Source organism: Equus przewalskii, chromosome 29 (assembly GCF_037783145.1).
Source record: "Equus przewalskii isolate Varuska chromosome 29, EquPr2, whole genome shotgun sequence".
Classification (NCBI taxonomy): Eukaryota; Metazoa; Chordata; class Mammalia; order Perissodactyla; family Equidae; genus Equus; species Equus przewalskii.
Window position 1 is genome coordinate 37,585,933 of NC_091859.1, and position 14,769 is coordinate 37,600,701.

Genomic DNA, 14,769 nt, shown 5'->3' on the forward strand with positions numbered 1-14,769 from the left:
GGGTAGGAAGCCAGTTTTTTGAAGAAGGTTTATTTAACCGTATCTTATCCTAGATAGACGGCTGTTTCTTTCCTGTTAACAAACTTTTACAAGTTCCTGAAACTTCAAAAAGTTTAAACAATTTTTACTTAAAAAAAATGTAAAAAGAAAAGTCTCCAAACGTTATTGTCATACTGGGGATCACACATTTTAAAACACATAGAAAGAAATATTTTTTAAAAATTATCAATTTAGCAGCAACAGGTAAATTCGTTATCTTAAAAAATATGGGAGAAGGATTAAGCTTTATAAGAGCTCTATCATGGATTCATTTGAAATTGTGTGTAATTTAATGGGAGAGTGTTTGGTGTATATAAATGGGAATGCCATCACTTTGTTCCTTTCCATTTAAGACTGAACTGAAATCTCCCCTAATAATTTTAATTGTTTTTAGAGGAACCCTTCTCCCTGTCTCCCCAACCCCAGCAACAAAAGAAAGGAAGAAAGAAACAACAGCTTAAAAAAAAAGTAATTCTAATCTGTAAAGTAGTACGGTTGGATTGCTGAGAATCTATGTAAAGAGTTAGGAAATAGAGGTTAATAATTTTTGGAACAAATTTTAAATATAGGCATTACTAGAGGAAAAAATATCTATGGACTGTTAATGAAGAATGTCTTACCTCCATTTGTTGTGGGAGGAGGAGAAAATAATGGAAGAATCTAATAAGGAACAAGTGGTTTTACTCTTTTAGCTCCCAGCTACTGTAGTGCTCATTTTCATTGCTGTTTTGAAGACCTGCTGCTTAATTATCCCCATCCCTCTGCCGGAGATGTGGAGTGTTTCCTTTCAGTTTTTGGTGATGTCGAATTCTCCTTTTGTATTCCCTCCTGGGGCCGGGGGTCAGAATTCCCAAGCATGACCACAGCTTCTTATAAACATCTAAGCTTCCCAGTGGGAAAGAAACTCCAGCTCGACAGGTAAAGGGAGTGGGTGGGGTTGCTGCCTGCAATTTCTCTAAAACCGCTTTAGTGCCTTCAAACATACACCCAGACATCCTAAGCAGGGGGAACACGTGTGTATGTGCATGTGCTCCAGTCACTCCACAGACATTAAATGCTTGCCCATTAAGGAAATTGGAGTGGTTCTGGACAGGCCCCAAAGGCAGTGGGCTAAATTTAAAATAAATCTATAGACAGAAATCAAGGAAGTTAACATGCTTTTCTGTCTCAATAATGTGGAATGCCAAGTTCCTTCCTTGTGTCGTTGCCCTCATTACTGTGCATTGACTCTCCAGCTGTGTCACTGGGACAACTACAGTGAGTTGAAAGTGTGTTGGGCCAGTAGAAAGGGGTTCCTATTTTTCTGCTCTTGTCCTCCATTATCTCCTCCCTTTTCCCCCAACCCCTGCCCCTTTTTTGTCAACTTGCTGGAAGCTTTGCTTTATTGGTTAGCACTGACCTAAGAATAGGATACAGTGAGGATGTAATGGAAGAAAAAAGCTCTTCTTTCCATGCTGTTCTTTGGCAAGAGCCATGTCTGCTGAGAGGTTAGGTGGCTTCAATCCACTTAGAAAATTTGGTGGGCACATCTTCTCTCCCACCACAGTCTGGCATGTGGACAGAGGCTTGCTGGTCACCTCTCATTATGTAGATTTATTTTATAAACATTTTGGTCATGTAAATTTGAGCTTTCCATTTTTTACTAGTTTCCTTTGTTTTTTTAAACATTTGATTAGTAGTGGCTAGCGGTGTCCATCTCTCAAACATCGCGAACTTGGTTTCTGTCTACCACATGAGTAGCCAAAAGAAAAGAACCACTGGTGGGGGAGTGCTGTTTTCCATTAGGCTGGGGACCTCTGCTGGCAGTGGGGATCCAGTGCCATGACCTAATCTTAGGTGTTGGGCAAAAAACAAAGTTCAGATCTCTGAGACACTGTGAAGAAATTGATGGCACATGTGGCATCTCTGATCCCTCAGTCCCTAGCCCTTGATATTTTTCATTTTCAACATTCACAGAAGTTGACTTAGTGCTGCAAGTTAAGGTTCCAAACCAAATTCTTTCATCATTGTCCCCCAGTAAATCAGCATTATCCATTGATTTGCCATTCAATTAGTTTTATTCATAAAAGCTTGATTTTGTATTCCTATGGCTCCTGTTCCAAGAACTTTCCCACCTCTTCTGACATGAATGTAGCATAAGTTAGCAGTTGGTTCTTCCAAGTTCCTGTGGGTTGAATGTGGTATATAAGATATGCGAAAAAAAGAAAGAAAAAAGAACGGAAAAGAAATTCCTGCCTCAGAATTTGGAAGAGCTTTTATTAATATATCTAGCAGAAACTAAAATTTCACAGGCTATTAACTTGTTGCAAATATTCACTCACTTTCACCACTTTTTTGGGGGGAGGGGGGCAGTTTTTGTAGGGTTACCAGCCAGATTCCATATTGACCTCAGATGCTGTGTACTTTTTAATTTTATTTTTTATATTCTGCCATCTTGACTCTTCTCTTAAACAGAATGAAGATGTCTGTGTGCTGAGCAAAACACTTTAAGCCAAGCCTGTTTTCCTCTGCAGTGTAAACAGGATGTTTTCAGCAGACTTGGCTGTAATTGCCATCTCTAAGATTAGGGAACAATGGAGTCTTTATGTAGAAGAGGTCCCCTTCTCCCCCGTCCTCAGAGTTCAAATTCAACATATAACCCCTTGTAGGTTATTGTTTTGGGTTTGGGTTTTTTCCTTTTGTTTTCGTTATCTATAAGGTCTTGAGGAGTAGAGATACATTTTTAGCTGGTTAAAAAAAATTAGCCTTTTTCTTCTCCAGTGTTTTGGCAAGTTTTGTCACACTTCGTGTCTATGCATTAACTATACTTCTTAGTGTTACCGCAAAAAGAAATCTTATTCTTTAATTGTTCTCCCTCCTGTGAGTGCACAGCCAAGGCTTCATGTAATAGCGCAGGTGAAAATCTTCTAGCCTGTGTGTGTACAATGAACTGTCAATCTTTAGACCTCACCAGTCATTGAGAAGAGGGTGCCCTCACCCTTTGCTGCACATTATGCCACACCCCCTCTGCTTTCTTATCTGCAAGTACAGGGTGTCCACACAATCCAGAAACAGTCAAATATACATGATGTTGTCAAGGACATTGTCAAGCTGTTTAAAAACATAGAATATTATCTGTATTTCCAGAGTGAGTGCATACCCTGGAATAAGGTCTGTAGATTTGTGGCCAGTGCCAAAAGTGTGTGTATTTTCAGAGATGGTCCCCATTTGTCAATGATGGTGTCATTTTCTTGACCTTAAATTTGACAAAGGAGGTGCTGGCATCACATTCTTTAGATCTGAAATAATTATCAACTTCAAGAATCTATGAACAGAATCATAACTTAATAAAAATTGAACTTTGACTCCCTACCCTGCCCACAACGCCTCTCCGCCGCCCGCACCAACAAAGAAAAGAGGCCGTGAACATCTGCAGGATGCTGAAGGGCACACTGGTCAGGAAGCAGAGAGCTCCTCTCCACCGCTGGGCATCCATGCCATCCTCACACTGACGGTCACTTGGACTAGATCTGGAGTAATTACCAAGTATTCTAACATTTGAGTGGTCTTTAAACTGTCAATCTCTTGTAGTAAACTCCTACCACCACCCAAAAAAAGCGAAAGTGACAGAAACTGCCAGTGTTTGCCTCACAGAATTTAAATAGTTCCCTTTTCAGTTCGCTATACATCTGACTTTGTTTTTAATGAGCAACTATGCACACCAGGGAAAATGGTGCGGCCCTGCCCGAAGGGTCTGTGCAAGACTGAGTCGTGGGCTCTTCATTGTGGCAAATACTTGTTTTGTTCATGGGAGGGGAAAGGTCAGATAAAGGCAAGAGGTGTTCTGTTCTAAGTAAAAAAGAAATAGTGTTTCCCTAAGCACTTTGTGCCTCAGTTTCATTTTCAAACTATAAATCATTGATTTGGAGGTAAATTCCCAATTGTAATTGACCCATTTTGAGCCAATATTAATGTTAGCATTTTTGTCAAAAAGTGAAATGCCTCTTTACTGCTAAATGGTGAGCAGCAAAAGAGAAGTGGTGAAGGCAGCGTCCAGTGCTGCTGTAGCAGAGCTGGGAGACACAGCGCTCTTCCGCCCCTCTCCTGCCCGGCTCTCCTGGACCTCTTACTGACTCTGCCGTTCCTTCTCCTTGGGCTGCTAAAAGGTGTGCACAGTTCTCAGAGGGCTGGGGTGGAAGAGGTGACGAGGTGAGAGGGAGCAGCCTTCCTGCAGGACTAGCCTTACGGCAGAGCTTCACGGAAAGGAAGATAGTGTATCCTAAAGGTGTTCGCCAAAAATGAGAAAGGAGGGTATTTATACAGAACAAAGCAAAAGCTCGGGAACCCTTCAAGAAGTGACACACCTTTTAAAGGTGGTATATTCTCCTCAAGCGATGCACTCGGCATGGATTCTTCCTGCCAGAAATTTTGGGATGTTAGAATAAATGTGTTTAAAACACCACCCCACCCCCCCTTTTTAATTTTGTCCAAGGAATAAATTACTTAATTGTAATATTTCTGAATGTGCCTTTGTGAGTACAGAGACCATCTCTTTTAGGAAGGAGCTATCCTAAGTGGGATAAAACAGAAAGATGGTCAGCTTAGTGTCTAGGGAAGTCAGCGTTTCTCCTGGCGGTCCCCAGGGGCAGCTGGTGAGTTTTTGTTAGAATCCATATTGCACAGTGGAGAGTTGTCTGGAAGAGATTCTGGGGCTTGGGAGAGGGGACAGTGAGGTGCACAGATGTCAGAGACCCAGGTTAGTCCAAGAGTGCAGGTTGAATTTATCTATCTGCATTGCCTAGTTTTCTTCGTGTATATGTGTGTGTGTGCGTGTGGCTGTCTTATTTTTTGTTTTTCTGTAAGCACTGGAGAATTGAAATATGGTGATGTTTGTGACACATTCATGCATGTCAAGAAGTCGTCTTATGGCTTCTGCTGTGTGCAGGGGGCAGCGCATTTCCACCCTCTGTCTGTGTCCTGAGAAGGCAATTATTTTCCCAAATGGAAGTCACATAATGTTGCTGTTTATGCGAACAGGGTATATCACACACAAGGAAAAAGCTTTTGAAAGAATAAGATTGAAGTGTTTGAGAAAGAAAAGAGAAAAATCTGAAATCGTATTTTATTTCTTCAGAACTATTATAAACATAGAAATCTGCAGTGTCTCTTCATTTGTTTTTATATTTGTTTTAAACAATTCCACCTCTTCTCCCCACTCCCTATCTTCTAAAGAAATATCAAGTGAATGCTAAGGGCCATTTCCAGAATTCCTCAGAACTCCCCAAAGAGGAAAACAGTCCCTCCCACGAGATTCCTCCAGCTTCCTTCAGCTTCCTTCAGGAAGACAAGGGAGGAGAGATGCTGCCGCTTTCCGTGCTTCGCTCTCATTCCTCTCTCATGGCCTTGAAATGTATTATTATGCAAATGTGAATTTTGATACTGAATTTAAGAAGAGGTTGTTGGATTTTTTTTTCCTTTTTCAAAAAAAAAGGTCCCATATGCGGTCATCATTGCTTCTTTATTTTGTAACGTGAATTGTAACTATGCATTCTGCAAAGGGGGGGAGGAGAGGGCAGAAAGGGGAAGGAAGTAGCTTTGCATCCTTGTTCTGCGGTTTCTGTGTCCATGGTGCCCCCATGTCCTGGCGGGGAAGGGAGTGAAGAGCAAGAAGCAGTAAGGTCGCCACAGTGCGGTAGACAGAGACCTCTGAGGCCTCCGGTGGTCGCCGGCACGCCTGATGGCCCGGCAAGTCCCTGGGGGCCTGCAGTTCCTATCAGCCAACATGGTACAGGACTCTCCTCCCAGCCGTGCAGTGTTAACCAGTGCAACAGTGGGGTCCCAAAGGCTCCAGTGTTCTCTGGAAAAAAGTACTCATCCTTTCCTGAATTCAGAACCCTTTCAAGCTCAGGAAACCATGCCTCACTCGTGCTGACCTTAAAGTTAATCTTGATGTCAATTTCAAAAACTCCTCCTCCTCCTCGCTCCTGTTGAATTTTTCTTTCTTCTTTCTTAATCGTTTTTAGTGACCTTAGTTGTAAGGAAACTGTCTTGCTCTATGGGGAAGAGGACTGTTGCTTGGCAGGCAAAAAAGGATTCTCTTCCCCATCCACTACCCCCCAGCCAAATGTCATCTCTGCTTCCCTTGCATTTATTAAGCTCTATATAGTGGGCAAGCAGTGAGGTGTTTGACACGGGAACGCCTACAGCCTCTTCTTTGTCCTAACAGAATTCCTTTGTCGATCTTGCCTGTGGTGAGTCATGGCACCTGCATTGCTCTGGTCTAGGCGTCATTTGCAACACACAATGTCGTAAGCGAGAGATTTTTCTGCCCATATCCAGTGTTTCCATGCAGAAGTTTTTGTTGATGTCACAGTACTGTAACGAGTAACAGACTTGATCATAGTCTCCTCGTGCCCGTGCAAGGCTGCGCAGGCTCGATCTTATCAGGGTTCCAATCTGTTAGATTGCCTTTAGACAAAAAAACAAAACAAACAAACAAAAAAAATCCTGACGTTTCAACTGTCTAACACAAAACAATACCTCGAGGTACATTTCCCCTGCAATGTAGACCCTTAACTCCCCTCTCCTTTTCTGACATCAGTGGGTTATCCTTTTTAAAATATGAATGTGTAAATAGCAGGATAACTTTTACAATTTTTTCTTTGCTGTGAAAGTAACCCTAAAATATGTTATTCTCCATTGTTTTGAAGCCATCAGAAGTTCCATATCTTATTCTTTCATGTTTAAAACAAGAAAGCAGAACAGGTCAGGGGAGTGGACTTGCATCTGTAGGGTGGTGTTCTCTCCATTGCCTCCCAAACTCGGTGACAGCAGACCAGTGTCTAAACCCTGTTGAACAGATGCTGTCTAGTCCAGCTCTAGTTCCAGGGTGAGAGTGAATTTCTTTCTTCCGGAAGATCCATCCCCTCCAGGACTCCAGAATGTTTTCTGCGTGAGACCTTGAGTTCCCAACTTCTCTTGGCTCACAGACATACACACACACACACACACTTTGAATAACTGAGTAGCATTCTGTAGTTCACAAAGGGAATTAGTCTCTGGCATTTCAGTTTGGCGCTGTAGAATTCATAGCCTTGTCACTTTGTTATGCTCTGGAAATGTATCAGTTTCTCACTTAGGAGGAAACTCACCTGAGACGTGTAAACAACTGCCCTGAAAGGCCAGTGCATCCTCAGACGTCCCTCCCTCCGTGAGGCTCAAAGCTGACGTTAGGTGGCGGGAAATAAGTTTAACAGATGCTGCTGATAGGGGTCTGTCAGCTACAGCTCTCCTAGATTTGGCCCCCCTGAGGCAGGGTCAGAGTGGCCATGTTGAATAGCTTCTTCATAAACACCCCTTTTACCCCCATCTTGAAGATGAACCCTCTGTCTGTCAAGAAGCCCTTTAGTTTGAGCTCACCAATCTTGTATAGTGACGACTTCCTCTGAGGGAAAGAAGCTTGATAATAAGTGCACGCGTATTCACCACCCACCTTCTTATTTGGGCGCTGTTGACCTTCAGATTTTATTTCTGTTGTTTGTTTGGAGGCCCCTTTTATATCAGTCTCCTTTCTCCGATCCCTCATACGTTCTTCCTGACCATATATCCCTTACAACGCTCCCAAAGGGCTTTGGTGATCTCTGCACTTCTTTCCTGGGACACTCCCCCACTACCACTCTTTGCACACACCAGTGACCAAAGTGTGTCCAGTGATCTCACAGAAGACATCAAAAATGGTGCACGCACCATGAATGTGCTCACAGAGACACGTGCACAAGATTCTGCACCCTTGGCCTTAACCTCAGTGTGACTTACGGTGCAGGAACATTTTTAACAGGTTTTAAAAAAACAAAAAAACCCTTCTGGGAGGAAAAAAAAAAAAAAGACGCAACAGCTCAACTGTGCCCACTCCTAACTCTCCACTGTTTGCTTCCAACTTATTCTGTGCCCACCCCATCCCATCCCTATTTTGAGTAACCAAAAACAGAAAACAAAAGCAACCTGAGGAGATGTTTCTGGACTATTTTATCTTCCTCCATTTAGATGGAGATATAAATGCTGCTTTGGGTTCCATAATCCTAGGGGGCTATGTTTACATAGTAAAATACATCCTACCAAATCAGGAAACTGAATAATGGGAATCTCTGCAGTGAGAGTTAGGTCACTGATGGTGAACAAGAGAAGTGAGGGGACATGGGGGTTGGGGCAGAGGAGGAGAGACGGAGAAGTAGCATTTTCATGACTTGGGACGTGTCTCTCCCTTCCTCCTTTCTCCCCCCTTCACTTCTCTCCTTGCCCCTTTAAACAGAAGGTGCAGAGAAGGGCATCAGAAAGAGGCTGGATTTTTAAAAGGCAGCTTTCCAACTTTGCACACAAACAGGTAACAGGAAGGTACAGCGAAAATCCTCTCATCCGAAACAGCAGAAACAAAACCTGTAACATGACGAAACAGCTGCACATATCGATGCTCTCTGCAAGTTACCTAGAAGTGTTTTGTTTTTCTTATACTTGAAATAGCTTTTACAATATTGTTTTGGTGGCTTTCTTTTCTCTCTTCTGATGGGCAGTAGAGAAAGTGGATGATGGGACTTAAGAAAGTTTGAGGGGAGAAAAGGGAGGGTTTGGCATTGTCTTTTTTTTTTTTTTTTTTTCTTAAACATAGAGGTTTAATCAAACTCCCATATGTTGAATTTGCTCCTCATATTACTGGTTTTACATGGACACAGAAACTAGGCACTTTAGAGGTGCACTTGCATGGCAGGCTGGGCCCCCCTTTTCTGTATTTTATTTTACTTTTTTAGTATAGTGGTACTTAAAATCACTGGTTCACTTAAAAAACAAACAATAAAATGTTAAACTCTACTAATGTACAAATAAGCTGAAAAGTTGCATTTTATGTGTATTTTTTGCCATAGCAGGTACTGTATTTCTCATGCTGGATTTCAAAAAAAAAAAAATCAAAAACAAAAAAAACTAAAGGGTGGTGTTTTATTGGATTGTGACAGGTCGAGTAGTAAGGGATTAAGTCGCCGCCATTTCATTAAACTGAGAGATGATGTAATGCAGATATAAGAGTTTTCTGAAGGGTTTTTTTGGGCTTTTAAACAGCTTATTTTTGTTTTTGTTTAGTTTTTTATTTTATTTTATTTTGGAAAGATATGATTGTATTATGTGCAACTCAGTTGCTTACATTATAACTACAAAATATTTTTGGGTTCCTGGAAAAAAAAAAGAAAAAAGACTAATAAATGTGTTTGGCTGCTAAGCATTTATTGTGGTTTCCTGTTTTATTCTGCTAATTGAATTTGCTCATTTGTTGAATGTTTATATTTTGTCTACTCTTCTCTCTCTCCCTGCTCCACACATAAAAGCTGTCCGAAATTCAACACTGGAATGGGGCCTCAACTTTGTCTATCTCGTCTTATGTTTTTGTTGTTGGGGTTGTGCTCCTCACTGCCAGCCGCAGGGCACGGTTCAAATTCTCTGAAAGAAGTTGATGTCCTCCTTCTGCCTTTTGTTGTTGTCTTGTTTAATCCTTATTTGCATTTGGAGGGAGAGGAGAGGAGAGAAGAGAGAAGATGCCTGCCTGGGACTGCTGCATCCCAGGAGATAACCGGCAAGCTAGCTCTGTCCGGAAAACACCTGCCCGGCGCTCCTGGCCCACACTGAGCGCTGCCACGCTGCTGGGGAGCATTAGAGCTGGACCGTGAAGGCGAAGTTTCCCCCATCTAAACAGTTTCTTATTTACTGTTAGCTGCTAAAATAGAGACTTGTAGACATGTGATCATGAAATACCTCTAGAATGGCAAAGGGAAGAATGGAAGGAAGCTAACATTTTCTCATTCCCAAGTACTGTTGTATCTGACTTAATTCTCAGAAGGCTATGTGAAGTAGCAGCAAACCCATTCCCTGAGGAAACTCGTGGCTCCGAATAATTACTATGAGCTGGGCACTCCTCTAAGCATGCCGTAGATACTCACTCATGTAACTGAAACTTGCCTCAGTCACTGGCAAAACTGTAATAGAAACCCAGACGGGATTCAAAAGTTACCGTGCTAAAATGCCCCTGCTGAAAATGCCTGGATTTCTGAGAAAATGCTCTTAAGCAAGTCTGTTGCACAGTCATAGGCCATATACCATCCAATTCTGTTTACTCATAAAACGAGTAAACACTGGGAAATGTGAGATGGGAAGAGATGAACTAGATGTTCAGAAACGCCTCGACGACCTGCCTATGACGAGTAAGTGCTGTTGCTGAGAAATAGAGATGATTGCAAAAACTATGAAGATCTTTATCACCGAAGGCTTTATTTTAAATTTTGGATATTTAAAAAATGTATAAATGGCTGGCGGGGAGGGGTGCTGTAGAATTAAAGCTGGTGGTGAAGACTTCAGCATCTGACTCAGCCTTCCTCACGGCTTTGTGCCCTGCCGTCACCTTAGGTGACTTCAGTGTCCACGTGGAAAATCTGTCCTAACAGCCAGTCTTCTGCTCCTTCCTCCAGTCCCCTCAGCTACGCACTCCTGTACACAAAATTGCCCCCCTCCAGAACCACCAGTTTCGGCATCCTTGACCTCCTGTCCTCCCAAATGATTCTCACTCTTCTTTGGCTGCATTTTGATGTCATCAGCCACTCCAGGACACTGACCTGTTTACTTTCTAACAGCCCCTCAGCCCTCTCCTTTTTCTCGCTTCCTTTCTAATCCAGTTTAGATTTTATAGCCCATAATTTCAATGACATAGCTGCTAATACCTATAAATTCCCTTGCCCCTCTTGTTTTCTTGACACGTACATGACAAAAGCCCCAGTTTGGAAAAAAACCTATTTTCTGTGTTCCACCGGCACCCAAAAGCAGCATTGCTAGAAAAAATGTCACTACAGGGCAAATAAGGACTCGTAATCTACTGTAACCAACCAGTAATGAGACCTTGACACCGTGCAGCAAGCATACTGTGCCCCCTAATACGTCGAGAAAATTAGAGGAATCTGAAAAATTCCCCTAAGTTCCTGCTTCCAGACTATAGACAGGGAGAGGTGCTTCCCCTTCAAGTGCTGGGTCCTTCAGTGCTTGGGATCCTTTCTCTTCCTGCCCCCTTGGGTACTTTTTAACTCTCTTAAGCCATTCTCCACATGTTCAGCTGGGGCCCTTGCCATTCAACGTGCTCATGTCCATCTGGGTAAAATTCCTTCTCTGGGCCCATGTTCCAGCCCCTGCCTTGCCAGCGACTGTCCCATTTTCCCCCTCGAGAAATTTTCTCTCCTCCCCATCCTGGGTCTCTTCCAATCTGGTTTCTGCCTCTATCATTCCCCTAAAAGAGCTGTCTGTAAGGTCACTAACAACCTCTCTAGTCCAGTGGACATGACCACTCCAACCCTGGCCTTTCTAATCTGTCTATCCAACTAATTCATTGCCTTTCTACTTCTAAGTCTACTGGACAGATCCCTCCACCTTCCTTGTCAAGTCTACTTCCCCAGTCTGTTCCATCTCGGTAAATGGCACCACCTCATTGTTCAAACCCACAGCTCCTTCACACCGCTTATTTGGCCCATCAGGAAGTCCTGTCAGCTCTCCACTAAACATATATCCACAGACGGTCCACATCTCTCAGGTCTCACCGTGACCAACTCAGGTCTAGCCACCCTACGTGCTCACCTAGACCACTGCAGTAGCTTCCCCATAACTCCACCCCAGACTGTTCTCTGTTTGTTCGTGTCACTACCCTCCAATGGATTCTCCTTACAATTGAAATCCGAACTCCATGCCATGGTCCATAAACCCCACGCAAATCCCCCATGAGATCTCATTCCCTCTGACTGTTCACGTCACTTTCTAAAATTACCTTGTTTTTTCTTTATTATCCATCTCCCTCACTGGGGTGTAAACAACAAAAAAGGCCGAATTCTTTTCTGTGTTGTTCATCAGCTCCAGGGCCTAAAACCCCTATGGTTTTAATTACCATCTATATGCTAATGACTGCTAAATTTATGTTTCTAACCCTTACCACTGAATTCCAAACCTGTACATATAATTGTCTGTTCAACATTTCAAAACACCTGGATATGTTAACAGCACTGCAAACTCAAATCCAAAGTATAAGTCCATCCTGCCTGCTTGCCCCTCATCCCATGGGGTACCATTTACCTTATGGTAAATGGCATTACCATCCATTCAGTGATAAAATCTAGAAACCTAGGAACATCCTGGACTCCACCCACTCCCTTACTTCCCATAACTAATCCATCACCAAGCTGGATTGATTGTATCTCTTAAATTAATCTCTTCCTTTTCTTCATTTCCTCTGCTACTTCCCTTGTCGATCACCCACACCGCCAGGTCTTACCTAGCCCACGTCATTAGCCCAACTGGTTTCTCACTTGGCATTCACTCCTGTTCCCCTGCCCCCAATCCATTCTATACATAACAGCTGGGATGATATTTTTCATAACAAATCTCATGAAGTCATCCTCCAGCTCAAAGCTTTTTAGTGGCTTTCCATTGCTTAGAATAAAATCCCCAAATATCCTTATTTTCAAAGATGAGGTTCTCATGGTCTGGCTTCCATCTATTTCTCCAAATTTACCTCCCTCTCTTCTCACCGGTGTCCTCTCCACTCCAGCCTCATCAGCTGACTCTCGTATCCCACTGCTTGGTACTATGCCTGGCAGTCGGTGTGGACCATTGTGGAATGAATGATCCTGATGGGTAACGGGATGTTACATCAAGCATTTAAGAAACTAGGTATTTTAAAAGCCTGAAATAAACACAGAAGGATAGTTACAAAAGAGAAAATAAAACAATCAGAAGACCTGTTCACACATTTAGGGCAAAAAGAGATACAAAAGTAAAACTCCCAATTTAGAGATGTTGCTTTAGGAACAGTGACAACCAGCTACAAGTGTCTAGATGGCCTTTGGAGATCAAGAAGCAAAACTCTGGAGAACCTGAGGACTCAGAAGGTAAGCCTTGCAGATGTGCAAGCAGTTTCCAAGGGGAGGCATGGGGGTTAGGTCTTAGGAAACTCCTACTGCTCCCTTTTCCAGGAGTGAGTGGAGGAAGGGTCATCAAAGAAAGTCAGAAAAGGAGGAGAAATAGTACAGTTTAGTTTTCAAAGCAGGAGGGAGGGGTTGTCAAAAATGCTAAAAACTTCCGTCAGCCAGGAGCGATGATTTAGTACAGGAAAAAAGAAAAACTATTTGGCTCAAAAATCAAAATGATATAAAGATGTACATTGGGAAGTTTGCTCCCAGTTCTTTCCCTGCCTATCCTATTCCCTGCGTGTCCCCGCCCCCCCACCCCCACCCTGCCACACACACGGACTTTCTTAGTGATTCTTTATGTAAATATAGGCAAGCAAATATATATTATGGGAAAGGGCCTTTTCATTTGTTTATTAGAGGAAGTTATTGGTGATCAATGAGAGTGTGATTTGGAGGTCACGAGAAAGGGCAGACATTGCATCGCAGTGCTAAGGAATAAAGCAGGGAGGGGAAGGAATTTGTTGAATACAGGAGTCCTGGACACCGAGCTAGGGAGTCAGCATCTATTCCTGCCTTTGCTCCTGACTACACCTGGGGGTCATCAGCCACATTCACAGGTGAGAAGACCAAGTGCCAAAAGATGAACTAATTGCCCAAGTCACACAACTAATAACTGGCAGTGCCAGGAGTGGTTGGTGAAGAGGCAGCCAGAAACAGGTTTCCATGTTAAGGAGATACCAGAGCAAGTGAAGATGTTTCTATAGTGAAAAGAACCTGTGCATTTAAAAAAAAAAATCAGAGGAGAAGGGAGGCATAACTGAAGAGATTAAAAATTTCAGATAAAATAATTGAAAGAACAAGAACCTTTCCTGAAAGAAGAGAGAGAAGACTGGTGGCAGAAACTCCTATTTTGAGGAGGAAAACAGCAAAGTGAAGCAGAGGCAGGAGAGAGGGCTGGAAGACTGAAACAGCTGAGTTTGCAGTAGTCACGGTGGAAAGTGAGAACAGTGAACTCGGCACATCAAAGCAAGGACACGCCTGAAGCAGTCTGCAAAGAGTGGGAAGTTGCAGGGAGTAAATTCTTCGTCTTTCCAGAATTGTCTGCCCTCAAACCCAAAACCAATTCTCTGCAGCTCAAGATGGGAGGAGGAAGACCTAGGTGGCGAGCCCAGCTGACTGATGGGCTTCGATGACCAAGGCTTCTGGAATTGGTGCTGCAGTCAGTTCAGACTGCTAATTCTGGAGTCCAGGTGGAGACATGAAGGATCCATGGAATTAGAACACTGAAGAGGTATGAGAGGGTGGGGGAAGAGGAAGTGCACTGTCAGGATCTAACTTCTTCCTTGGTTGTTGTGGGCCTTTCTCTTTCTGGACTAGGCTTCTTTGGGCAGCACTCATTCATCCAGCAAACATTTATTAGCCACCTACAGCATGCTAGATCCTGTGCCAGGTGCCAGGAACATAGGTGACCAAGACAGAGTTGTTCTCCGCCTCCACCAAGTCGCCATCAATGGGAAAGGCAAACAACACTGAACTCTGGTGAGAGTTATGAGTGAGGCCTATAAGAAGCCAGGAGGTCACTCATCATCTATGAAATCCCAGAGGTGGGGAGAGAGAACACTTCTGGGGGGATCCATAGGTTTTTGAGTGAATCTGTGAATAAATGAAAGCAGAAATGGAAAGATGACAGGAAAAGAAGTTATTGTCAAGGATATGATCTTGAAGCCTTCAGATCTAATCAGCAGCTTTTAAAATCCCTGAAGTATTATGG